General features: G+C 46.6%; 1 protein-coding gene and 1 long non-coding RNA gene across 2 annotated transcripts in view; one reads left to right on the top strand and one right to left on the bottom strand.

Moving 5' to 3' along the window:
- The window catches only part of LOC119450762 (venom metalloproteinase antarease-like TtrivMP_A), a 689,114-nt gene that overhangs the window by 381,834 nt on the left and 279,341 nt on the right, over positions 1–27,939 (bottom strand). The gene's annotated exons all lie outside the window — the stretch shown is intronic.
- Positions 1,312–27,939, top strand: LOC119448381 (uncharacterized). The gene is made up of 3 exons (XR_005191081.2): positions 1,312–1,373; positions 13,010–13,107; positions 27,861–27,939. It is a non-coding gene; the product is annotated as an uncharacterized LOC119448381 (long non-coding RNA).

Here is a 27,939-nt window from a genome sequence, read left to right as displayed (position 1 = left end):
TTTTTTTTCGATTTTCTGTTGCACCTTGCCTTCAAGCGGCCGCCGGCAGAAGCTGAAATTTGACGTCATAAACCCACCCGCGGTCAAAGTCGGCCACAGCTGTCGCAGTGCTTCCAGGGGTGTCGGTCCCTTGCAGCGTTTGTTTAACCCCTTTCGGAGATCTTCGCACGTGGTCCATCTGAAACACGATCCCCGTTGGCGCTCCACACAGGTGGTGCGTCTTACATGAGCCTTCCCGCGGTCGTCGCTTGGTATTAACGCTTCGTGGCGGCAGATGAAAATGCCCAGACATTGCTGTTATAATAGCATCGTCGGTCGTGAAACGCCGTCGCACACGTTTCCCAGAGACGAGAATGTACGTAAACATTGGATACCTGCCTATTAGAGAGCTTTAGCTTGTGCGGTAATTGGGTAAACGTGGGCGTTGGGGCGTTCGGGCGGAATCCTAAACGTGAGCGGCCTGTATGGTGCTGCCACCTGGTGGCACAGAGCTCAAACAGACAAAAACAGCTAATATTGCAGTAACCAAGTGTATTCTGCTTCGCTGTTGGTGTAAATCTTCAGCAGCAACACAATTACGCCACTGCCGAAAATTTACACCAGGAAATGACCAATATTTCTTGCATAAGTGTCTGGTGCAGAGCGAAATCTTCGCGCTACGGTTCGCGAAAACCTGACCGGCCCTTCCACGGCCGCATGCTCTTCTTCGTCGCTTGACGCGGAAGGCTTGTAACCGTAAGTGGTAATATTTCTTGCCAAGTTGGAATGGTCCTCGTCTTCAGACGTGTACTCTTCGCTGGTAGACGCACCAGGACTCGAATCCAAGCTCGCTATGACGGCGTCGGCGCGCTTCGAATCACCGCGGCCGGCCGGCTGGCTATCCGACGAGGGTGTCGTGGACGTCACGCCTTCCAACTCCCGCGGGTCGGGCGGCGAGGCACGCGCTCACAAAAACGCCAAAAATAATGCCATCGGCTCAAAAATGAGCTAAATGACTACTTCTTTTCGGTGTAATAACACACTGAGGATTTATTTTCAACATTTTCGTAAAATTTTCAGATTTTGTCTCCGCATTGCTTTAATGGTATTCAGCTAATCCGGTATACTGCAGTTGGAGCGAGCGTTTCTAGTTCTACATTCCTGCAAGGAAATGAGAACAAGCTGTACTAAAATCAAACATATAATTTCATTATGCGAATGTGATAACACAAAATGACTGAGCTGATTTCTTTCCATGGCTCACTGATTGCGGTCATTTGCAGTAGCATGGAGAAACTCGTGTTATAGTTGTCTAATACAGTAATGTAATCTTTTCAGACTATTTATCATGATGATATTACCGACACTTTTACTGGGCTCATCGCTTGTAATAGGTGAGTATGTTGATCTATGCATTACAACTACTGCCATTAGTGAAAAATGTACAATACGTTTGGTTGGCAATCTCACATTTCTAGTGACGTAGAATGACGTAATAGAATGACGTAATCTAAGGAACCGATGAACCCAATATCTCTTAGTAGAAACCATATGAAGTCCAGAAGCAAGGAAAGCATACAGATCATGAACCATGTTCTTACTTGAAATGTAGCAATGGTAAGGAAAGGGGAAGTGAATATAGAATAAAAGACAACTTTGCGCTGGTGAGTGATAGACCCAGAACTTCTCCATGACGTGCGTGATTCTACAACAAACAATGGCAGTAGGTGTGCCGGTGTACATTTTGTTGGTTATTGGTGCATGTAATGACGCTCCTTCACTTAAGGTGTTCAGTTCAAGCTTTTGTCAAATCCGCTCCCTTTTTAGGCATGACGTTGCTCTTTTATGCAGTGAAAAAAAATACTGAGGGCCAATATGGCTTTATTTCTGCATGTGACTACATAGAAGTCCCCACAAGCTTAAAAAAAGAGACTCTCTTAAACGAACAAACATTTGCCTTCATGAAGCAGTATTTCGTTCTCAATTGCCTAGTGCCAGTGGGTCACATGGTCACGGGCCATAGGCAGGGAGTTTTCATTTTCCTGGGCGGGGGGGGGGGGGGGGGCGCTGGGTTCCGACCGGCTTTCCGAAACCTACCCATATATCTATTACCCTCTCCTAACAATTTTATATTTCTAGCTTTATGGCGAGTGCCATTCTATCGACACTTCAGGCAAATTGTCGTGGTTGTCGTCACCTGTGATGTTCCGCATTAAATCCAAAAGCCATATACATGAGCGACCCATACCCTGTGGGTGCGGGAAAAAGCACGTAACAGTGAGACGAAAAGGATGGCGGCTTGATGGGTATTATCTTCCCACGCGCTCAGTATTCCGGTTAGTTGTAGGTCACGTAATCAAACGCAAATGGAAAGGAGAGCACGCGTCTTCTCATCTAGCCCTGCCGTAGCTGTGAATGACTGTGCGCGGTTCACGCTTATGCGGCCCGCGTGTCATATCTAATTGTTGCTAATAACTGGTGGGTGCAATGATAAAGGGCGACCAGGGATGGTTGCTAACTTCATGCACGCTGTCTTCCTTGCCGCGCTGTCTTTCCGCGCCCCTAGTTCTGCAGAGTTAAGAGACAGGTCATCGCAGATCACTCACAAAGTCCGTCAGCAGTGGACATAAAATAGGCAGATAATGATGATGAATCTAATTTTCAGAGTTGCGGTGAATCGCGCGGCTGTACGAACCGTTCTCCTCCACTGCCGGCGTTCTTCACAATGCTTGCGTTGTGAAAGCGACTGCTCGAAGTCATCCAGTGAGGTATTTACAGGTTTACATAGTCCGTGCTTACTATGTCCACTATGCTTAATATTTTAATTTTATGTGAATGTTTACTACAATTTATATGGCCACTATAACTAACGTATAGACTCGTCTAAGGGCCACACTTTTCTGTCGCTATTTTGACGAGCCATTCATGGGACCGGGCCATTTGACCTCATTTTTCCAACTACGAGTATCAAATCCGCCGTAAACCTCCGCGATCGCCTCCTCTCGACATCCAGTAGCGACGCGCGGAAAGTACGCTGCGCGCGAGAATTCGCTGTTGAGCCCGATTAGAGTCAGCGTACGGAACGCGATTGCTTCTCGGTTGTATGTCTTATTTTAAATATTGGCTGTCAAGTAAGGGGTGCGGCCCTTACACGGGTGCCATCATTACACGGATTTACACGGTAAGAATCTTGATTCGTGTAATTGTCTTCTACGTTATCACTAATACTGCTTCGCCTTCCCGGCCAAAATGCACTCTTTTTTTATTCTTTTAGTACTTTGAGTCCGAGTATAAGCGCTGCTGCGCATGACTTCCAGACTTATACTTATTCTGATTTTGAGTGAATCTGGCTTGGCATCATTTCGGTTACTGAGTGCATTCTATATACAAGGTGTTTCAGCGAACAGTTTCCAAAATTTTTAAAGGTGGCCTGTAGCTGATAGTACAATTCTAGTTCATGAGCTCGTCTACTGGAAGAGGCGGGCATTACTTGCAAAAAAAATTTAATGCATAATCGACTAATTAACAAAATTACCGATTAAGTTTTTAGCTTATGGTCAATGGCCTTATGCCTTATGGCCCATGTTGGCCCACCTTATGGCCCATGTTGAAATTTACAAATTCTAGCCGTGGAGTGCGGATCCACTTTGAACTAAATTTCAAGCTGACACCAGTGTCGAGATATCTATTCTGTAACTTTGCGGAGCAATATATTGGCGTGCCGGTCACTTTCTCAACGAAACGTCGTTTTATGCTTCAAAGCACAAAAGTATGAAAAGAACAAATTATGGGATTTTATGCGCCAAAACCACGATCTGATTATGAGGCGTGCCGTAGTTGAGGATTCTGGAATAATTTACACCACCTGGGATTATTTAACGTGCACCTAAATCTAAGTATACGGCTTTTCTAGCATTTCGCCCCGTCGAAATGCAGCCGCCGTGGCCGTGATTTTATCTCGCGACCTCATGTTTAGCAGTCCAACACCATAACCACTAAACAACCATGGCGGGTAAGCGCAAAAGTAACTGCAACGCTAATGCATTTCTCCGCAATGTTCGGGAATTAATATCTCGAAACTGGTACCATCCTGAGAATTAGTCCCTAGTGCATCTACCTTGCGAATTGCACGGCTAGAATTTATAAATTAGAACACAGGCAATAAGTTAAAAACCTAATTGGTGATTTTTTTAATTAGTCGACTATGCATTTCAATTTTTGTGCAAGTAATGTCCACCTCTTCGAGTAGACCAGCTCATGAACTAGAATTGCGCTATCTGCCACAGGCAACCATTAAATTAAAATAAAAATTTCAAATGTTTTCTGAAACACCCCGTATTTATGGCCTCTGCATGCAAGATGCGATGTTTCCATCCCTAATCCGTAAATGTTGTGAATAAGTAGAAGAGCTTTTTTTCTTTTATTTTGTCGCCAGTCCTTAGCCTTGCCAACTGGAAAGAGAATCAATACTGAGACATATATCACTCCCGTGCTTTCCACACGCCGTTGTAGAAGACTCTGCCGAAGAGTTCGCTGAAGTCTGCAGGTTTTTTCAGCGTCAAATAGCACGCAAAGTAATTTGAAGTAGGGTGAACATACATCAACATATTCATTCTCTTGGTATATGCTATCCATTTAGTTGGCTACCTCCTTCTCTTTCAAAAATATAATAAGCTTTGTCCTTTGTATATATATGGAACCGACGATACCGAAATTGCGTTGCCGCTCACGCATTTCTTGCTCTTCGCGCAGGTGTTCATGGCTGGTAATTCAAGTCACTGCTTTCATGGCAAGGAATTATCTGCTCTTCATGATTGGTCAACACCGGTCACTGTTTCCCCCTTCGACCCTTCACCTGGTTCGACTACGGACGACTTCATCGAGGGAGTGTGCCTCGGAACTGCTTTTGGACAATGCGCAGTGCCAGTCAAGCCACCATGGATTTACAGCCCGTGCAACTACACTCTACAAAGGCGGGAATCGTCATTTCGCCTTTGGGGCGTGGAACCGGCGATACCTAAATGGCGTTGCCGCTCACGCATTTCTTGCTCATCGCGCAGGTGTTCATGGCTGGTAATTCAAGTCACTGCTTTCATGGCAAGGAATTATCTGCTCTTCATGATTGGTCAACACCGGTCACTGTTTCCCCCTTCTACCTTTCACCTGCTTCAACTACGGACGACTTCATCGAGGGAGTGTGCCTCGCAACTGCTTTTGGACAATGTGCAGTGCCCGTCAGCCCACCCTGGATTTACAGCCCGTGCAACTACACTCTACAAAAGGCGGGAATCGTCATTTCGCCTTTGGGGCGTGGAAGCGGCGATACCGAAATGGCGTTGCCGCTCACGCATTTCTTGCTCTTCGCGCAGGTTAGTGACACGCATTTCAATGATGTATCTTTCATGTACGTTATGGCGGTTCCACCCCCCGTACTGTATGCACGTGTTGCTTCTGATTCGGTAGCTCGCACGCCCATGTTGCGCGTGAGGCGCATGTTTTCTTTGCTGCGGCGAGCTGCGTTTTACTTTTCGCTTCTTATTGTATGCTGTGATGTTGAAATGAACCCAGGTCCTAGCGAAGCGGTCATGCAGCAGCTTTTGCAGGGCCAGACAGAAATTAAGCAAAACCTTGCAAGCATCGAGAAATATCAGGACGTAAAAAAAACGGCAATGCTGGATCTGAACACCCGTATGGCTAATGTGGAATCAAAGATTGCAAGTCTACAGGAAATGCGCACCGTTGTTGAGGACTGTAGAGTGAGTGTTGAAAAACAGCGGTCTGAGTGGCAAACCCTGATGAACAAATTGGACGCTCTTGAAAATCGATCTAGACGGTGTAATCTGCTCTTCTATGGCATTAACGACGTGGAAGAACACGAGTCACATACGACTTCTGAAAAACATATCCCTATAGAATTGTGCAGGTCTACTCTGGGAATAGACCCTGGCATCGAAAGGGCCCATCGTCTCGGACGGTTCAGTCCGGAACGAACTCGGCCAATAATTGTCAATTTCAGTTCATTCAAGGACAAAGAGGGTGTTCTGTCGAATGCGAGAAAGTTAAAAGGAAGTTCTACTAGCATTTCGGAGGACTTCTCTGAACCCGTTCAAAAAAGAGGAAAATACTGTGGAATTGTGCTAAAGCTCGCAAGGGCACCAATGGTAAAGCGCGTCTGAAATGCGATGTACTTTATTTGAATAGCGCCAAATACATAAATGACGAATCTCGGGGCCAGGTGGTTCAAGCTACTTGACAGACTAAACCGGAACTTTCTATCTTGTCATTTCTTGTTCTAAATTGCCGAAGTGTTAAGAATAAAGTAGAGGAGCTGCGTGGTCTAATCGACATGACGAAACTGTCGGCTGTGATTGGAAGTGAATCATGGCTAGATGGTGAGGTCATGGATAGCAAAGTTTTTCCCAGCAACTACATCAGCTATCGAAATGATCGCAACAGTCACGGGGGAAGTGTCTTTATTCTTACAGACCACATGGTTAGCTCTTGTAAGATCGAAATTGATGTAGGGATTAGTGAGGCTATATGGGCTCAAATTAGACTTCTAAATGGTAAATTCTTATCTGTGTGTTCGTTTTACAGGCCACCTGGAAGCCGGCTTCATGTTTTGAGTGACCTAACTCACTAGATTGAAACTGTTAAAACTGACTGTTTAGTTATTGGGGATGATTTTAACATTCCTGAAATAAACTGGGGCTCAGAGAGTGTTTCAACTCGAGCCACTGCTGGATTAGGCAAATAAATGCTAACTCTGTGCAATTCATTTAGTTTATTCCACTTAGTGCTGCAGCCAACGCGTGGCAATAATGTTTTGCATTTATTATTGACTAATCAACCATTGGTAGTTCAGTCCACCCTTATATTGCCTGGTCAGTGATCACAGTTGTGTTCTGGTGGTAATTAATTTTCAGTATGGTAAACTTGAGCACTGTGGCAATCGGGGCATTTAAAGTTATCGAAAGGCACGTACCGCCATGGGCGCTTGCCCGCCATGGGCGCTTGCGATTCTTCGCAACATTGCTTCAAAACATTGCTTCAAAATTAAATCTGTCCGGTACGTAAGACAATGAATAGCTCTACCCCCTTAAGCAATGGCTCATACTCCCGTAAACACGGCCTCCCCATTACGACGACGGAAGATAATTGAAATTCTATGGTGGAATGATGAGCCGCAACGCAGCAAGTTGTGGAAGAATACGACGATGGCGACGAACACAGGCGCAGTAGCACGAGCGCGTGCTGAGCACGAGCACGTGCGCAACCCGAGGGGCGCCAAGAATCCAGCTGCGGAAGATGACGACGACGCTCGAGCCAATGCTGATGATTATACTTTTCTGTACACAGGCTATTTCGTCTAGCCATTTACGATTTTGACTTGACATATAAAGCTTCGCTTTAAAGGACCCCTAAACTACCCAGAGTTCAAAATTTAGTTGTGGTGTTGCAGTTGTGCACGAGTCTACAACTAACACGTAGCCGCGAGAATTTTCTGAAATGGTGCCGTAATAGAGGAGTTACACGCGTTTGATGATCAAAACACGGCCCTCGCTCGTTTCCCTCTGTCTTTCGATACTCTCCGTTTGTCGGCTGGTCTCTCCTCCTCGCCGAGTGCTCCTACAAATGTTACGTAACGTACGTCATCACCAATGCACTTCTCAAAGCACTGTACACTTCTGGTTACGGCACGTCCACGCTAGCGGAAAACATACCGACGGCGAACAGGTTTCCAGTACCGTAGAACGTGGGCCTGCGAGAGGTGTCCAAAGTGTCCAAGGCACCTAAGGCGATCACCGTACGACCTACGGGCCAATCGATGACCGCGATAGTGCGCGTCTCCACCACTGGCGACGCAAACATCGGCTGCAGCTTCTGCTCCAAGCAAAATAATTCTCGATACATAAAGTGAGGCATAAATTGTACGTTCTATGAAAAACGATATCCACGGTGAAACGCTAAACACAGACGAGAGCTTCGATATTTGTCGAGCTCAGCTACTGTGCACGGCTAGCGACGGCACACGACGGGCTCCGCTGTACTCGCATCGCAGGCGACGGTGCCGCTAATATCAGCGTATTTTCTTCTTTGTGTGCAACTATTGCGAAGAGCGACATCAACGGTAAGAAATGCTGCGGCTTGTGAGCGTCGGCGATTCATTCCGAAGCGTCTTCCGCTTTAGCTTTCAAGTGAATCGGAGAAGGCCTAGCTACGATATCGGCTCCGTCGAGCGGTCAGCTGTGGTAAGGGTGCCGCACAAATGCGTCCCGGTTTCATCCTCACTACGGCAAGGCAATCTTGCTGTTCGCGAGCAAAACCGCCGTCGAACGGCGGCCCGCCAATGGCAAATGGTGTGCGGCGAGTTACCATGCCGTTAACGTAAACAGCTCTTAGCCACAACCTCCGTGGCCACAACTCAGCGCATCTCGGCTACCCGGTGTTGCTGCCCTGCCGGCCCGTGCTCATGCGAAGCGTGCCGCTATGGACCCTGTGTCACGCGCACGTCTAGAAAGGCCAAGAGCGACATCGACTGTCGCACTCTGTTCACGCAGCTGATTAGACCGCTAATAACGACTGCGCTGGAACGTGAGAGATTTGGCACTTGCGTTGGGGGCTGTAATTACCGATTTGCAAGTGCGCACAAGCGAGCAACACGACGAGGAAGAGCAGGGAGCGCACGTACCTGCTAGCACACTACCCGGAAGTATGAGGTTCTTGGTCGGCCATCGACATCGTCGCAGCCGTTGACATCACCAGATGCACCCTGGTGACGTCACGATGACCGCTGGGGATACCGTAAAGGCTCGGAAAGGAGCACGGCATTATTTTTTTACTTTGTGGCACGCCCGCGACGCTAAGCGCCGCGGGCGTGACGGCATGCTGAATCTTTTAAAAAATATCGGAGGTGGTTCGGCGGCCCTTTAAAAACAACGTTAAAAGGCGATTCAACTTCTATATAGTTGAATTCGATCAAAGACAATGTGATCCTGAGCCATTTGGGGGTGAGAATGGGCTGCATGAACCGTCTTATTTATTGTAAGAGCCACGCAGGAGCGATAACGCTTGATCGACGTCAACTAAAGTTTGAATTGCTTTCCAACGTTATTTAGTGCGCGCATAGCCGACGTCAGCAATCCTCTTCACGTTCCTTCGTCACGTCACTCCTCGAGGTAGCGCAGTAGGACAAGCGTTGGACTTTATACTGCACTAGTTTATGGATCGGCCCACGAATAGGCTAGTAAGTGAGGAGTGGACATGCACCCCATACGGGGGGTGCATGTCCAATTTTTAACACGGATAGCAGACAAGGACTAGACGCAAACAAAATACAGAGACTAATGACACAAGTAAGTCGAACTATTGTCGATAATCCCAGTCTGGTGCTGTACCACTCACAGTTCAGTTACAATCGCCGTGGTGGTCACCCGCCTCTACGGTGAGGTAGTGACGGCTGGGACGCAGCTCAGCCACACGTCGCTGCCACAGTGACGGAAACGGAGGCACAGCCTGGCGTCGGCGGGTGCCAAACGGTGATGACACCGTAAGGCGGCCTATCTCGGCCTAACAGGAGCCGGGGCGCATCCTGGGCTCGACGCCTCAGCACAGCCCTCCTCAGGAACGTCAGGCAGCCGGGGCGAAGCCCGACCACCGTAGGATCTGGCAGGTAGCTCGGCCTCCATGGACTACAGCGAGCCGGGCGAAGCGCGGTTTTACAGGGTCGGGATCGATGACGCCGGAACGTGACCCCGCTGCTCGATCCGGAGAGCCCGGCGAGAGACCACCGTTCTGGCCCGCTCCGCTCAGCATGTCGGCCCCGTCGCTCGAGCTGCACTCTCGTGGAACGCGCACCATCGACGCGCACTCCCGCGCTCTTCGGCTCCGCACACCAAACACAAGCACTGAAATGCCCGCGCATTTCACCTCTCGGCCCCGCACACCAAGGACAACCATATAAATACCATCCTCCTGCCACAATATCAATCATAAAGCGGTATTAAATTGCGCAGCGTGGAATATTGATGCATAGTTTTGGTGGGTTGTGCTACATTATTACTATTGATTTTGGGGGGAGGGGGGGGGGGCATGACAAGAGGCAGTGCTGCGCAATCCCCTCAGACGAAGAAACGCAATTTATTTTTCAAATGATGGCGCGTAGTGCATGTTCCTGCCCCCCCCCCCCCCCATTATAATGAGCAAGCGCTGATACTTTGAACACGACCGCCAATTTCGTTGTAGCGTTATCTGGTTACCTGCTATCTTGACGGCTCTGTAGATGCGGCAGCTACAAGTAAATACATTGCGCTACCCATACACTCAAACATTAAATATTTAAAATAAACACGCTACTACCGTGTTTCAAATTTACGGATGCTCAGCTTTTTTCTTGCTTTGTGTAAAAAATTCCATCAGTGCGATATAAAGTCTGGGAAAGTATGACGTACCTCCTCACGAATGAGGTACCTACAGCGCTAGCCCAGTGCTATGGCGCTGCATTGCTGAGCTCGAGGTCGCGTTTTCCATCCCGCCTTAGGAAGCCCCATTCTAATGGGCATGGAACGCAAAAAAGCTCGTATACCATGCATTGAGTGCACAGTCAACACCAGGTGGTCAAGAATACTCTGGAGCACTCCACTACGGCGTGTCCTATAATCATACTGCGGTTTTAGAAGGTTACACGTTAGAATTTATGTGAATTTAACTAGTGACGTGCCCCAAAGACTCACATTCACATCATTTTTACTCTCAAGCAACAGCGAAATATAAGACATTTGGAAAACTATGAATAAAAATGTCTCAGTATCACCTAGAGCAACCAGAGGAGTCATAAATTGATGTAAAATGAAGTAGGCCCTTGTTCATGTGAGAGGCAAATGTGTGATATAGTCAGGACTTCCTGTTAAATAAATGCACCGTAATCACAACAAATGGTACCACAATGGAGCAGAGAAAGATTAGTCGATAACCAGGAGTTTTGTTCATTCAGGGAGTGAATCACAATGTCATAAACTCTCTTCACATATTTGTCATAAACGTTAAACATTAATGAGTGAATGTAGCAGCTACTTCTTACAGTAACAGACAAAATGACAATGTGCTGAACCCCAATGAGGGTCATCCTCCCATTATTCTATATTTCAAATGAAGGTACATTATCATAGCATTCAGAAAAGTTTTTCTGAAGCTAGTAGAAGAGCCCGCCGATAATTGCGACAGTGCGGGGACCATCAAATATACGAATATTGGGAAGTTTGAAAAAATTCCGTCAGAACCCTACTCACGATGAACTTCGATGAACCAATGTAGCGGCACGATATTTTGCTAGCGTCACGTCTAAGGCATGCATACAGCCGGGCTCTTCTCTCGCACTTACCACTGGACACGTGGCGCCATCTAGCGGCGCCCCCGCGAATTACGCGCGCCGCGCGTGTAAATTTATATTCTGACAACACTGTCTCAATATATATGACACGGGTTTGAGTCCGCCCAGCACCTCAGAAATGTTAAAGAATTTTTGTTGTTCTTGAAGAAGCGGCACCTACGTTGCGCTACATACCATACACCAAGCTGCCATGAAGGAGGTTTCTTCAATCGCAGATCATACCTGTTGGCCCAAGTTTGTCCGACGACTGGTTTCGAACACAGTTCCTTGAACACAGCGGCCCGGTGCTCCACCGATTAGACCACTAGCTACCCAGTTACCCAAGTCGGCGGAAACATGGTTAGAGACACTGGTAAATAGATAGATAGACAAAGGAAAGTGCGCGAAAGCTTCTAAGAATACTAACAGCATTTTTAACGCGCTCAAAAGTGACATAAATCACCAAATGGGCAAAGAACATCTTGTCAAACGCGCTAAGCACGTCCATATCGTTGTTTGTGTGCTGGTCAATCTGTACTTCGACTACCGTAGTTCTTTCGCTGCAGATAATGAAATTAGGTTCAATGCATGCACCAAATCTCAATAGCCTGTGAACTTGAAGGAAAGTAGACTGCGCTCTAGCATCATAATGGTAGACGCTTCATTCGAAACGGCAATTTTCTGGCAATATATAATAATAAAATAGAGGGCGACTTGGTGCGACGTTCTAGCGTAGCCCTTTGCAAAATATTCGGGCAATTCCATTGCCACTTTCGTCCGCCCAGACATTAAGGATGGTGTTGCCGCTATATAAGGTTCATTTATGACTATAATCAGCAAGAATGCTTAATAGCAGCAACAGGGGCTACCCGAGATGAGAGCCGCTATTTAACAGGCAAAGAAAAACGCTGCACCAAGGTGCTTTGTCTGGACGTACGGCAGACATGACAAACAGCCAGTGCGGCTTTGACAACTAAGTGTTCTGAAGTTTATTCTGAAGTTTATTCTGAAGTTTAGATATAGTGTGGTCGCATAGGGTGGCTACTTGAGTTAGAAGGCTTTACTAGTTTTGGTTACGATGAGAAACCGATGGCATATCAAAACAAGAACATTGCGCTTTCTGCTCAACTCAATGGCAAAATAGTACGTGATTGTGCAAGCAGAATCCAAATCGGCGCTTGCAATGCGCATGAAGTTTCGGTCCCCTTTTAACATTACATTATGGGCCGAGGGGAGTTTCTGCTCAGTTGTCCGAAATATTGTTAGGTAATTATAATGGTGTGCAATATAAATGTGTCGATTGCTTGCGTGAGTCCCTGCCACGGCTTTTTTTATGGGTGGCTTTCCCAATAAAAAAAAACACTATGCAAAAAGAAAAAGAAAACAACACTCATCCTAGCTTTTTCTGTAAAACATCCTTTAGAACTTGCATTGTAAAATCTGATTTTTGTTTTTGAATGGTCACCACGTCATTTACACTTCCGTTTTGAACGGAGCAGTTTCAAACTCGTACCGTTAAAATGACAGCAGCGTATAGGTGATTTCAGCTTACCCAGGTTTTACATATTCTAGCTTAGAATTATTTTATTCAAAGATAGCCTGTTCTTATTGTTTTAGTTTGATTTCTTAAGGCCGTTCTATTTTGTGTGCTTTCATTTACAGTTCTCTGCAACCAGCAAGTTAACCAGCCATGGAGCATAAAATCTCCAACTCAAGGATGTAAAATTAAATATGAAATATATGTGAATGGCACATATGTAGTAAGTAATTGTAAATACACTTCACGAATCATGAATGAAAGCGTTTTCCGCCCGATGTTATCTCATAGAATGAGGACATTCATTGGGGGATTATAAAAATAATAGTACTTTTCCGTATTATCGCACTTATATTAAGTGTACTCGATATTCTGACACCGAAATTGTGGAACATTGCAAGAAACCTTACCAACGGTAGGTGGGCGCCGGTCTGTGGTATTCTTCCTTCGAAGAGTGTAAAGCTTCGTCGGACGTACTCATGAACAATCCAGTTTGTCGTCTTCAATATAGCCAAATCCATAAGGCGAAAGCTCTTCCGCAACCGGATTCCGTGAATATTCGAGCTACCTTAAGAATATTCTGGTTATAATACGTACCTAGCTGCTTATCATTCACGCACACCTTCCATTATGAAATGTGGTGGGTGGAATCCCGCGTAAACAAGCCGCAGATCGTACCAGCCGTAGCACACTTCGACGGCAATCAGTGCTATCGCGGGGAGGGCTCAATATTTTAGCAAAATAGGCATCATTTAGAAGTGACGCTCGGCGGTAAACACATTGTAGGACAAAAGGTTAGAGCAGAATTCTCGTGCAGTGCTAAAGAATCGGCCTTCCAAACGTGGAATAAAAAAAATGGAGGGCGCTTAAGCTTCACCTATAAGACTGGAACGCGATAGTATTCAAAGATGCCTGACTGCTTCTGACGCTTCTCGACAAGTGCAGTTTATGTAGCCGTAGGTGGTGGCCATGGTGAATATTTACTGATAGAGAAAACTATGCACGGTTTATTGTTGAATGGTTCCCCCTGACAGGGATCCACTGGCAATCGCGGCTCGCCGAGCCTGGTCGAGGGTCGCCAGTTGGCTTCCCAGGTCCAGTTCGGAGAGCCTTACCTCCCAAGACCACGTAGTGAGTGTGTGTGCTGTGGCTCGTGGCGAGATTACCTCGTCCGGTCTGTCAGTGCATTGGCGTAGTATGTAATGTTTACCTGGAAACGCTGGCGGGGACCGCTATGCACGAAGGCGAGCTCTCGGTAGAAACGTAGCCTCTGCTTGGGCCGATCCAGGATGTAGTGCACAGTCGCGCCAAGAAAGTTGCATCATTTTCAGGTATCTGTTATTGTTTCGCACTTTCTTATATTTCATTCGGAGAAGATTTAACACAAAAGGCGCATGCCCTTTATGTTAAACCTTTCTTTGTGGGCTGTCATGATTTTGCAAGAATCTAAGATAAGGTATGAGCAACTTTAGTCATAGAATGGTGTGGCAATATAACCCGCATATCCCACATGTCATATAGCAAGGCGTGGCATGTACATACGAGTATACAGCAAAACAATTTTTCTCGGACGGAGAACGCTGCCTACGCCGACACCGGATTTTCTGCGACATGGGGCCCTTAAGGCTGTCGCGTTAAAATTTTGCAGCAAAGATGTGAACAGATTTAAAGCAATGGTTATTATTAGGACTGGCAAAGCACTATGGACAATTGCGATGGTGGCGTAGCGGTAGCATCTGTGGTTGCATGGAGGAATGAAAAAGTTAGGAGGGAGCATCGCGCAATGGGATTAGGGATGAGCGTGTCTGCCCAACACGTGACTGTCAAGTCAGAATGCGCGGTAAATTTTAGTGCTCACGCTTTACAATCAGCGTTGCGGCAGCGCCCCCGAAATGAGCCCGAACAAGCGCGCATTCATTAGAAACCTACAGGCACCAAACGCCTTCTCAAATCTGTATTGTTGCTCCATGATCTCGAAGAAATAGGTCACGTTTTGGGCCGCTAGTGAACACGTTCGTTGGCTAAGGCTGGCTGCATGACGTGATGCTCACTTCTAGTTTTTAAGCAGGAGATACTTTTAGCTCCAAATGACCAAGAGCTAAAAGCCAGATCCTTTATCTAGGCACTCAAAAGAGAACATCCGTCAAATCAGCCAAAAGTTAAGAAAATGTGATCTCTGGCCCCCAACCCTTTGTACAGGACCGCTTACGTACGCTAGTTCCTGCCTAAAGAAGTTACAAACATATTGCTTCCGAGTTCTTTCTAATGTTGGGTGACAATATCACTCAAACTTTAACATGTAGTAGGCTGAAGTTTTATTTGTCATTTCCAATGGCAACGTTCAAAAGGCAGATGCAGGGCACCATACACGTGTAGAACAGCGCAAAAGAGACGAGGACAAAATGAGGACAGGTTCAACAGACGGGCGCTAACTTAGAACTAAATTTTATTTGAAGAAACAAGGTTTATATGCATGAAAAAGTTAATTGCACCACCCTTACGTCTGTACTCCCTATCGCATCAAAAAGGCAACCGGTTTGTCGGCAAGTGCCACTGACGGGCGCCTAATGCACATGCCCTGGGCCCTCGCAATGTAAAAAGCTTCTAATATCTCCCTTTCTAGACTGTATCCGTCTGTTGTACCTGTCTTCTTCTCGTCCTCATCTATTTTGCGCTGTTTTTCTTCATGTTACGCGAACTCACCCACATCGCGCTCCTGCTGCACCATACATTTCATTGCGATCTTTTGATGCTCAGACAGGGTTGCCTCGAGAAATGGCGCCACGCTGCGCGGCGCCTTAGTAAAACGGCGTTGCATGTAGGCTCCCTATGACGCCTCCTTCAGGCGCTTTTCTTAGTCTAGCTGGGTAGGACGCGCTCTGTCTCCCTGGCGTCTTTCCTTGCGTGTCATGCCATCTTCAGCCGGTTTTCTTCCTCGAGCTGGGCAGCGTCCATATGGATTAGTGCACAGTATGGCGTGCTGCCGTGTGGTACGGTGTGGTGGGGTGTGCCGTTGCGAAGATGCACTATCACGGCCGCTGGATAAAAAAAAAGTTGTAGTGGCTTAGCTCGGCTATGCCAGGATATACGTAGCGTTAGCAAAGGTTCAGCTGATTATTCTTAGCTTTCCTGGTTGTCTCCTACGCTCAACCGGTAATTGCCAGGCAACTACTTCGGGATCCGATGAGTCAAGCTTCTCCGTTCTTCTGCGCCGTTGAGCAGCATTTGCGCTCTCCTTCTCCATGGCTATACCACACTGGCAAACGCCAGTCAGAAGCGCAGCGGCTCCAGCGCAGTGTCAGACGGCGACTGCACAGCGAGCGCGCGCCGGCGCCAGTGCGTCTACCACGGCTACGACGTCACTCCTCTGGAATGCGCAGACCGGCAGCGGTGAGTCGCGCGCGGCGGCGGCGGAGTGCGCGAGAGGTGCCGGCTCCGGTGGCTCCGGTGCGCAAGCCGTGTGACATCACTGATCCTTGCGCATGCGCAGCACGGCTCTTGATGTGCCGCGCGAAACGGGCTTGGCTAGGCCCGGGTAGCTAACGCTACAAAAAAAGGTGCGGCCTGCCGCGTGCATCGAAAACGGTGTGATCCGCCCCGGCGCCACACGCCGGGGTTTATTGTCTGGCATCGGCAAGCAAATCCGTCAGGAACGCGCTTGGAACGCCGTCGTGCGTACAAGCTGACGCGTTCCAACCCCGTCAGCACCTCCAACGCCGTTCGGCCCAGCCAAGCGGCTGACAATGCAACTACGGCCGTCACGTTCGCTCCCATAGCAGCGCGCCCGACGCGGCAGGCCGCACCTGTTTTTTTTTTATCCGGCAGCCGTGGCACTACACCCATTTTAAGAATGTGGCTAGTATCATCTCCAACCAATCTGCTTTGCCGGCAGCCATTTCATGCTTACGTCGGTGAGGGGTTGTGTGATGTTCAAACAATATTATTTCAAATCCATCCGATTAAAAAATGATGGCCTAAAGCAAAAACGCCAGCACCAGCCAAGAGTGATTCAAATGTTATTAACATGAAATACGAACAACGACTTTATGGCCCAAAACGACAAGGAAATTGTGGCGATAAACACACCTCTTGTGCGCCATTGGATACGGCGGCTATTTGCGCAATTCTTGCAGCTCGTCGCACCACAAATTATGGCGGAATATATCTGCAGTAGTGGCCCAGTGCAACCTCAGGCAACGTCAAATTGACTTTTGCGAAACGGCCACTCCTGTGGCGCTCCTCACGTGGCGTTGCATCAGCCAATCAAAAAACTGAAACGCCGGCTACCTTGGACCGGGAAAACATTTTCACGAAATTGTAAATGTATTGCGCAAGAAACCATGGCGGCGTACACAATGTATTGTGCACGCCACCGCTCACTATATTTTTAAGGCGATAACATGACAATATCTGCCTAGGGCCAGATATAAGTATGATTCCAAATAGGCTGGAGTGCCACGTCACGTATCATCATCTCGATGAAAACGCAAAATTGCATTTTGCAAAACTTCTGCTTCCGGGCACAAATTTCAAAACGCGTGACCTCTCAACAGCCAATCAGAGAGCCGTGCAGCCTTCATGGGTGTTGAGAATCGAGCCTATGATCCGATATTTATTTTACCCACAGCCTTCGGCAGCAGACAGGGGCCGCTCGTGTTTTAGATGCGAAGCAGCTTATGGCGGGATCTTTGTCCACCCCTCCTGCGTCCCGTGGCGTCCCACACCCCCACAGTGCATGCGCGTCCCCTCGCCCTTTCTCTCGTCTAGGAATTCTCTACTGTATGGAGCGGCGCCCGCGTCCCACACCCCCACAGCGCATGCGCGTCCCCTCCAACTCTCTCTCCTCTCCTACGCTCTCCCCCTATCTCTCCTCTTGGAATGCAGAGCGGCGCGCACGACAGGTGGTGCGACAGCTGCATACTACGCTGGGGGCGCCACGGTAGTTCCGCGCGCCTCATTCTCTCTCCTGTGCAGCTCCGCGATGAGCGCTCGGGCCGCTGCCGCGAAACCATCTCCCACTCAAGCTAACCATTTCCCTGCTGCTTCGCATCCACACATGGTTCCCTTTAGCGGCAGATGGAGTAATTTTTCAGGTGCTGGAGGCGAAACCGAAACTCGCTAAAACGAAACTCTGTGCTCTTACACCCTAAAGAAGAAAAACATGTCAATAGTAAAAGAATGGGTTTTCTGTCATAAATATTGTGACGAAGATGCAAAAATGTAAAGATACACTTCTGGAAAGATCACATTAAGTCCATCGGATATGTGAAAGGTAAATTTTAGAAGAGTACAAATGGATCGTAAGAAACAATGTTTATTACGTCTGCTTTTAGCCGGGCCAACATTTCACTTGACATAGCATTTTTAAAGCTTAAATGGTCGGTCTGTTGGAGCGTATCGGAGCTCTGGAAAATATAGGACTGCGTATTATCTGCGTCTTGCACAGGAAACTGAGACTTAGTTTAAAAATGCGAGATGTATCTTGGAAGAATAGATTCTTCAGCAACGGCTTTGGTAAATAATTTGGTCTGTTTAGTCAAATACCAGACGTTGAAAGATATGTCCTAGCGTATGGTGCCACGAAACGTCAGTGCTGTTATAGTGGAAATCTCTAGCCGCTCTTCGCGTTATGATTTTGATATTAGCCTTCTTAGAGTTTGGTCGATCGCACTGTCACGACAAATGACATCTCATCAGGGCCGCGATTTTGTAGCGATGACTTATGACTCATTCCGTACTAGTCTTATCATCCACCGCTCACGGCCGGCTGATCCCGTCGATAACGCGAGTGGTCCGTCGCTTTGATCACTGACAAAGCGCCATAAGCGCGAAAAGGCATTATTACCGGAAAGGCATCGCTACAAAATCCCGGCCCAGAGCACTCATAGACAGCAACAATACAAGACTAAATTTCGGCACAACCTTCAGAAACATATTTTCCGTCTCGCCCCTTATAGTCCGCGAGATCGGCTAAAGGTGGCAGCACCGTCGCTGCGTTCGTGTGGATGGACGGTGGGCGGCGCTCATTGAAATGTACACTGTGGCGCTTCGCTGTGGGCGATTACGACTGATTGTTTGGTAATGACACATACTGACTGCAGTGAAGGGATAATATATTGCCCTCCAATACCACATTTTTGCACGAAACACACACAAAATTCGTACAATACGTTAACGAAGCGCAAACCACAGTTTACATTCCAGTACATTCATGGTACTTTTTGTTATTGTACGGCTTGCGTTCTGCCCATTCTATTGGCCTGTCGTCGCGCTACTCAACTTTCTGATATTCTTACGCTAGTTAAAATATATCTGTATTCCTGCACAATGAAGACAAGTAGCCAGTTATTTTTTGTGGCCCTACTTGAACACTTGTACGCATACATAACTACCTTTTACTTATTTTTCCATTATTTTTTATGGTGGTTACTAAGTAATAGTTAAGCAAGGTACACTATGATTGAATGCGCAATGACAGAACTGCCATGTGGCTTCACACGCATTTTTCTTTCGTGGTAGCAGAAAAAAGCGTAGCATTGTCGCACAAGAATGTCTTTGGATTATTCCGCGTGCATGAAATTGATGCGAAGTTATTTTAAAAGGCACTCTCATTACGCGGTTTTCTTAATATGTAAAATATTGGGCGACAATAACAATAAATTTTGAACTTTTATGTGCCAAAAGCACAATCGGATTATAAGACACGCCGTAGTGGGGGCCTCCGGCATAATTTCGACAACCTAGGTTTCTTGAACGTGCTATGATTGCTACTAACCATCAAGCTACAACACCATTCTAAAAAGTGCATTATATTAGCCGCAAGCAACTCAGTTTCAGAGCGTCCTGTTCCTAGAGGCCACAATGTTACACATGATTCTCTTGTAATACTCTTGTAATTTCCACTTCCCTTTTCTATGAGGTAATAAAAGTACAAAAGTGCGAAAAATCGCTTGCGAGGCAAAATTAGTTCCGCACCGTGGGATATTCCCATAATAGAAGGACATCCCAAGAACCGCTAAGGATTGTCGCGTAACCACTAAGCGACAGTCATGCAATTATATGTCTAAGATCAATTCCACCCTACGGCATCATATGAGCGCTTAAAATTTTCTTTCCTACTGTCAATGATCTAATACCACTTCCTTCAGGTTTCGTGGTATCGTAAAGGTTGCGCAATTATCAACATATCGCTACAAGGAATCTTCCATGCTACGACTACGATCAGGTATCGCAGCGACCACTTGAATTATTTAAAACGACGCCAAATAGTTATTTTGAAGTGCTTAAATCTCCATGCGGCAATAAAATGTAAATGATTCTGAGGAATGAAGGCGGGGGGGGGGGGGGAGGAGGGGCTCGACGATCTCACAGCGCGAGTAGTCGACACGTGGAGTCGCTAATTTTATTGCAGCGTAAAGGCTACAGCGCAACACTAAACGGGACTCTACATCGTAAAAATATGCATGCCACCATTTCCTGCTGCGATATAACCCCGGAACACACAGATTTAAAAATATGTGCGCGTTGTACGCCCATGTGTCAACAAGTAGCGGTTAGCAGACGACGCAAGGCGCCATCCATACTATCGTGGTACAGCGAGTGTTTGCCAGGCGGCGATTACGCTCGATCCCGCGGCCAACCGACAAGCTTTTTCTGCAACTATGAGAACCACATATGGAAAAGGGAGACGCATATGTTCTCATTGCAACGAGAGTCTGGGTGAAAAAAAATTCGTCGTCCTCACAGGGCAACAAATAATGGCGGAAATAAGAAGTGCTATGTAATAGATGTGAACAAATAAGGCTGTCACTTCGGACTTCCTCACAAGAGCGTAGTCTTAGTCAAGGATCTGGGAGTTTGGCCGCAAGCAGATGTAGAGTACACCAAATGATGGAGCGCTACAACAGGAGTAGCAGAAAGCTTGCCTTTCCGTGTTACTTGAGGCAAGAATTAATCACGATTAAGATATTCAAAGATCAATATCTTTAACCTCCATTTTATGGGAAATAAAGGAATGTATCACATTGAACCTTCTCTACCACATCTAAAAAGAAGCACCGGCACCTAACGTTTTATGCTACCGAAAATTTATTGTGGGGTTTTCCGTGCCAAAACCAGTTCTGATTATGAGGCAAGCCGTAGTGGGGGACTCCGGAAATTTGGACCACCTGGGGTTCTTTACCCATCTATCGACGAAGGGGGCACTGCTTGAAGAGTGCACGTGCTTCAGCAAATCTAAAATAAGAGACATCCTGGCCATTGACTTTAAAAAGGCTTTGAAGACTTTTCTGTATCTTTGTCGGAAAACAATCCAACTCTGCCGGAACGACTTCATTCACGCTACTATGTTCGCACTGAGAGTTCCAGAGCAACATTCGAACACCAAAGATCTGCGAGGCAGCATAACACATTTCCTACCTGCTTCGTCATGACAATAACCAACCTGGTAATATGCCGCATACACAATGCACTGCATAGTATCTAAGATTCCGCGCATAAAAAAATCGCAGATAATGTCTCAAATGCAATAGTAAAGGCTGAACTGGAAGACATCGCGAGTGAATACACTAGTATTCTACAGTACGATAGACTCGAACGAAGAATGTATCCATTACGTCACATGAAACTCACAAGAGAAGACACAGTTATTTTAGGGAGACTGGAAACGGACTACAATCGACTACAATCCGACGACGCTGCCGTACCTCTGTAAGTTTTGCGGAAGCCCGGGCACCTTGTGTCACACGGTAATGGAGTGATCGGGACTCGCGCGACTTCCGTAAAAGCCGAAGACGGAAGACGAAGAAACGGGCGAAGAAGAGAAGGCGCAAGAGGACAAGGAAGAACTGCAGGATACCATATGCCTTCTTGCCCAGGGTGCGATGACCAGTGAAACTAGGTGGACAGGGCCAGGGTGGTAGCAAGAGCTCACGAATTCCTTGAATGAGGAAGCCGCCCACCTGAGGCCGAGGAGAGGTATCAATGTCCCTATCGCTATTTTAGACACAAACGTTTACTTCTCTTTCTTATCAGGGATAAGGAGAGTGGAATTCATGGACCTCATTTGCTGCTGTTGAAAGCCTGCACGGGTTTTGGTGCAGTACAGTAGATGCTACGCCACTCACCCATCACAAAACATGTAGGCGCATCTTCAAACCACATCCATTTCAAGACCTTTGCCTTCGAGTACACCAAGATAGCAACGCAAAACCCACAATCCAAAAGCCTCTGACAGATGGTGAAGAAGTGGTTGAGTTGACACGGTCTTTTCTTATAAAAACAAGGAGGTCTACGAAGAGCACATTCAACCACTATGAATCATTTTACTCGTGCCAAGGTTCTGGTATCAGGTTCCGAACGCGTACCCCAACAAAAAGAATTAGATTGGCACACTCAAACATAAAGCTACCAAGTTAGGCTTGCGATGTCTATCAGCGCGACCACAGAATGGCTCGCTGGAACAAGAATCTATGACATGTTAACGAACTCTTCAGCGTGCACCTAAGGCAGGAAGAGATGTCAGATTCGTGTTTTGAAATTGTGCAGGTCTCACGCATTGGGGGAATAAATGTTATCCAAAGCAGTTTGGAGGTATCTGGCTATCCAGCATATTTGGGGGTTCCACACACTGTTACCAGATGAACCAACGTGTTTGTATAAATTGAGCAGGTGTGTCTGTGGGTTGCGAGCGTGCGTGTATGTGACGACAGCACCACCACCAGGGCAGCGTCGAAGGTAATCGTATGGCGGCAAAGGCGTCTCTATTCTGGCTGTTTGACGCGAGTATACGACATGAAGGTAGTTGTGATCTACACAACTATCTATGGCTAGTAGACGAGCGTGAGCCAAAGAAACACGGATTGGGATGTCAACGGCTACTACGCGTGATACAGTTGTACGTAACTAAGGCTATGTCATGTGGTGTATGTTGAAATGACCGAGGAATTAATTCTGGTGTTAGGCGTTCCAAAAGCACAATTTGATTATGAAGCACGCGGTAGTGGGAGACTCCGGGTTAATTTTGATCACCAGGAGATATATAAAGTGTCCCCAATGTACGGGACACCAGTGTTTTGGCATTTCGGCTTCATTGAAATGTGGCCGTCGCTGCCTGGATTTGATCCCGCGACCCCATGCTTCGCAGCTCAACACCATAGCCGCTAAGCCACCGCGGCGGGTGTTAAATAGACGATGCAATTGGTACCTCGGTGACTAAATGCTAAAGCATGATTGAGCTGGGTAATATTGAAGTTGGTACAACGTCGCACACTTTCGACGTAGTGTAAACAGCTACGCGGGAAGTGCTGGGGAAATTGGGCTGGACCCAGCGACAGTTCACTCTAACACAGCGCGTCAAATCACAAGTGTAACAAGGAAAGATTAGAAAGTGGCACGTTGCGCGCGCACCGAGTCTTTCAAAGAGCTGGTTGCCTTTGGAACGAGTAAAATATGTTTGCGATCGGGGCCTATGGGCTAGAGAGCCGGGTGGCTGTGCTGCACGGAAGAGGTTCCATTCTTCCATATGTCACAGATTATTATTTTTTATTATTATAACGAGGCGATACAGAAACCTATCTATCTACTTAATGCAAAATATTAATTATGATGAAGGGAATTATTCGTATTAAAACTCAATAGTTAGTAGCTCACTAATATTTTCAAACAGTTCAGACGGCGCGACTCTCGCACATCCCCTCTACAGATAACCTAACTTGAATTGCCTGCGGAAAAATCAGAAACTGCTCGCCTAAATTTATCATCATTAAATTTTCACAAGCCCAGAATACAGCCACAGGATCACCTAGCCAAATTTTTCCGGTAGAGCATCGTTGCAGAAACATACCCACCACATCAAACCTGCGTTTACTCGCCGTGGTGGCTCCGTGGCTAAGGCGTTGCGCTGCTTAACGCGAGGTCGCTGGATCGAATCCCGGCCGTGGCGACCGCATTCCGATGGAGGCGAAATACAAAAACGCCCGTGCACTTGCGTTGTAGTGCACGTTAAAGAACCCCAGGTGGTCAATATTAATCCGGAGCCCTCCACTACTGCGTGCCTCATAATCAGAACTGGTTTTGGCACGCAAAACCCCAGAAAGACAAAGAAACCTGTGTTTGAGTATTCATTCTTACCGTGAAAATTTCGGATTCGAATGCATTCCCCAAATTTTACCACTGTTTCTTACTATTGTATAAATTGTTACTGTATTATATTGAAGGCATTTTTGCACATTTTCTCCTGCTTGGACTCATTGTCAACAGTTTTCTATTAAATAAAGAAAAGCTCTACAAGTACATCCGGGTACAGAAGTACTACACTCCCTCGTCTTTCCGTACACGGCCGTAGTGCCACCAGAAAGAGTAGCAATCCTAAATATTTCGTCATTTACCAGCACATCGACGCACACAAACATGCTGCACAGCTTAAGTGATGGAAACCACTATCAGATGTAAATACAACGAAACCGCAACATGACACAAGTATATAAGGATTCTAGCGGTAATGATAGAATTTCAGCAATATCTGGTGCAGAAAAGTAGAGCCTGGACATCTTTGATTTTATTCTACCTAGAATATCACATTACTCTCTACATAGCGCACACATGTAGTATTACCGATTTAAAATGACTTGTGCAGGGCCTAGTTGGTGCATACCTGACATTCGTAATGAGCGCGTATAACAAACAACACGAAAGACAAATGGAGGGAGGGGTGCGCATAAGCATTGAAAGGTGCCAGCCGCGCTTGACCTGTGTGGACGGCCTTTGCTATTGTGCTGTGTGCTTTCTTTGCACTCATAGGTTATGGCTAGTATACGCATCAGGTACTGTAACATGGAAGATCATGTAGTAGATTATAACATCAGTTGCTTTGTTTACCATCTCGCAATAGAAAAGCATTATGATACTCTCTTATTTCGAGCGCAAACGAGATGTAATTTTGAAATGCGAGGAAAAACTGCGCTTCTTCTGAAAATAAATTAAAACTTGCTTTACAATTGTATCGCTTTGAAAACGTGTTACAATTACTAGAGGCGGTTTATTAACTGAAACTCCGTGTTACATGTGCTATATCGATCAATTAATCGAGTGACATACAATGAGAAAGCTGCCTTTTGACTGTCGAGCATATTGTTCAAGGGGGGAATCTCATGCAGCTATTATCTAATTATATGGTAAGGTTTACAAGTGGCATGCCAAATGCACTGCCTCCAAGTGCTTCAGCTGCGCACCACTGACACTAGACCATCATCGCAAATCTTTTCTTACCTTTTAGGGGCGAAGCTGCTTAGGGTCTAGCCTTGTCCGTCCGGCGTCGTCCGTGCTCCCATCGACTGCCACGCCATCTGTCTGTCATGGATGAAACGTTGCATGCAGTGGCTCAACGTCTATACACGAGATGGCGGTGCAGTGTATGGCACGTTGCAGACCACACAATCTCTTTCTGCCATGGACGAACGTAAGACGCGGCATGCTGCGGCTCAGCGTCTACACAGACAGCAAGCTACTCCGGCGGCGAGGGCGCGTGAAGCATCGGCAAAGCGGCAAAAACGCCAAGCGGACCCGGATTTGAGGGCGCGGGAAGCGGCGGCTCGCCGGCAACGCCGACAGCAAGCTACCCCGGAGGCGAGAGCTAGGGAAGCGGCGGCAAAGCGGCAACACCGACAGGAAGCTGCTACCCCGGAGGTGAGAGCTCGGGAAGCGGCGGCTAAACGCCAGAAGCTTTGCCTGCCGGAGACGGGAGGCACCGATGCGTGGTTCAAGCGTGATTTCCTCGATCAAGTTTCGGGCACAATTGCAAGGTGTGTGATCGCCTGTGGTTCGTCAACGCGTTTACCAAAATCGGCAACATACGAAACGAACAATCGCGAGTCAACGCCGTAGCAGTGCTGCAGCAAGAGTTCTCCGGTGGTTATCACAGTGATTACGTGGTTTTCTCGACATGCCAATATTCTTTGGTAGCCGGCAAGGTCCCTGCAATGCAGCAACATATCACACACCGCATATACATCGCCACATATCAAACACCGCACTGCTTCGCCCTACTCATCATGATTCACTCCACGGATATGCGGTGATTTTTTTTTACCTTTTCCTCTTCCCCAGTGTAGAAATGCGAAACGAACGGTAGCTCTTGTTTACCTCCTGACCGTTCTATTTCTTAGTTTCTCTTTCTCAAGCAATCATATAACATCTTTTACACCGGAGGTGCCGCATTGCAGAACTCTTCTGTAGTGATGCATTCGACAGTGTCCAATACAAAGTTCATTCATGGTGTCCAACCGTTAGAGCACTTGTAAAGGCACTCGAGTATGGGCTCTATCACTCCAGACATTGAGTGGACATTATAAAGAACTATAAAGGGAGCTTGAAAACATACACTCACCTCCACAATCATGCCCTTGGTTGTCGCTTTCATCTAGGGGTACCAAGGTCCTACATTCGCAATTACAGTTTGAAAGCCCCAAAGGTATGGCCACAAATATTCCCTGAGATATCCTGCGTCTTCCTTGTACTACAAAGCCTGATGTCGAATAGCTGGTGAGGACCCCTCTCTCGTGTTCATTGCAGGAACATTTGTTTGACGGTCTGGTGAGATAACCGTCAGCACCACCAAGTGATTTGGTCAAGAAAGCTACCACAATAGAGCGGGTACTACATCAGTTGTGTAGTCACCAATGCCGCGTGCAACACCGCCCACCGCCTTTATTTTCTCTACCATCACTAAAAGCTGCTTATAAATGTGCCTATAATATTCGATATGAAAACACACATATACGATGGATAGAGAGGGAATACGGAGGGAGCAGGTTCTTGTCAGCGACAGGCGCCTAGTTTTTATGTAATAGAAAGCAGAATTCATAAGATTTCCGCCACAACCGCCTAGTCCGCCGAGGCTGTTTAAAAGAATAGTGTCATACGCCTGTATTATATGGCCAAGTAAGGTAATCAAGTCATTTTTTAAGCATTGCCTATGGCAAAGCTCCAGATGTTTTAAAATTGCGTGCTGCAAAAACTCAACAAGTAAGTACGTAAGTTCGTCGTTAGCGTTGATACTCAGAGACTGCAGAAATTCTAGCTAAATAACGGTTGTTGCTCATCGCCTTTATAGTTGTTAACAATGGAGAAATACAGTACAACTAACTTTCTCTTATGACCGAAACTAAAACCAAGGGCACGACTGCCTCAAAAGTAGGAGACGTCCAGTAGTTACGTGACTGTGTTCGCCAGAACGTCAGCAACGCCTGAACAATCAGGTATATAGTACCACCTTAAATCGCACCTGAAAGGGTTATGAATCAATTCTCTCGCTCCTGCACACCCGTAGCTGGGGTGTGTGTTGTTAAGCGTTCTTTAGTGTCGGTTATGGGCTTGGCAGTTGCGTTCATCGGCATTCCAATATTGGTCAGTTAGTCTTAGCGGAAGTTTTTAAATATTTTCATAAGTAGTATGTCGAAATATTTTGCGTTTACCATTCCGCTAAAATGAAATTGCTTGAGTATCTAATATATAAAACGTTTTTTTCTGCAAAATTTTTTTAATGCAATGGGTATACAGCAGGCGCGCTCGTCTGGTCATACAATTTGGCAGTATTACTAGGCAGATATTTCTTGATCCAAATAAACAGCGCAACTTTTACACAGATCGTAAAAGAGGAAGACACACACAAGCGCTCATGTATTCATCACTTGTGTGTGTCTTTCTGTTCTATCGCTTTCGTAAAACTTGCACTGTTTATTTCCATAATGTATCTGTACAAACTCGCCCAAATGTCTGCTTTTAAGATGAAATGTCTCGAGCACACTGTAACAGTACGTTCACTTGTATGAAATTACGGACGTAGTGATGGAAACATTAAAAACACTCATATGCACTCAAATGCGATACATAAGAATCAGCCGTACGTGAAAACATTACAAAAACTAACGCGTACCTGCCGTTTTTTTTTACTAATGTGTTATGTTCTCTCTCTTTCAGCCTACATATGTTGATAACTGCACCTGTATTCTCGAAGGAAATAAACTAGGACAGTTTCAAGACGGCACTCGTTGCAAAG

This window comes from Dermacentor silvarum, chromosome 4 (assembly GCF_013339745.2).
Source record: "Dermacentor silvarum isolate Dsil-2018 chromosome 4, BIME_Dsil_1.4, whole genome shotgun sequence".
Taxonomy (NCBI): Eukaryota; Metazoa; Arthropoda; class Arachnida; order Ixodida; family Ixodidae; genus Dermacentor; species Dermacentor silvarum.
The sequence above is the reverse complement of the archived record's forward strand: the minus strand, read 5'-3'. Positions and strand labels throughout refer to the sequence as shown.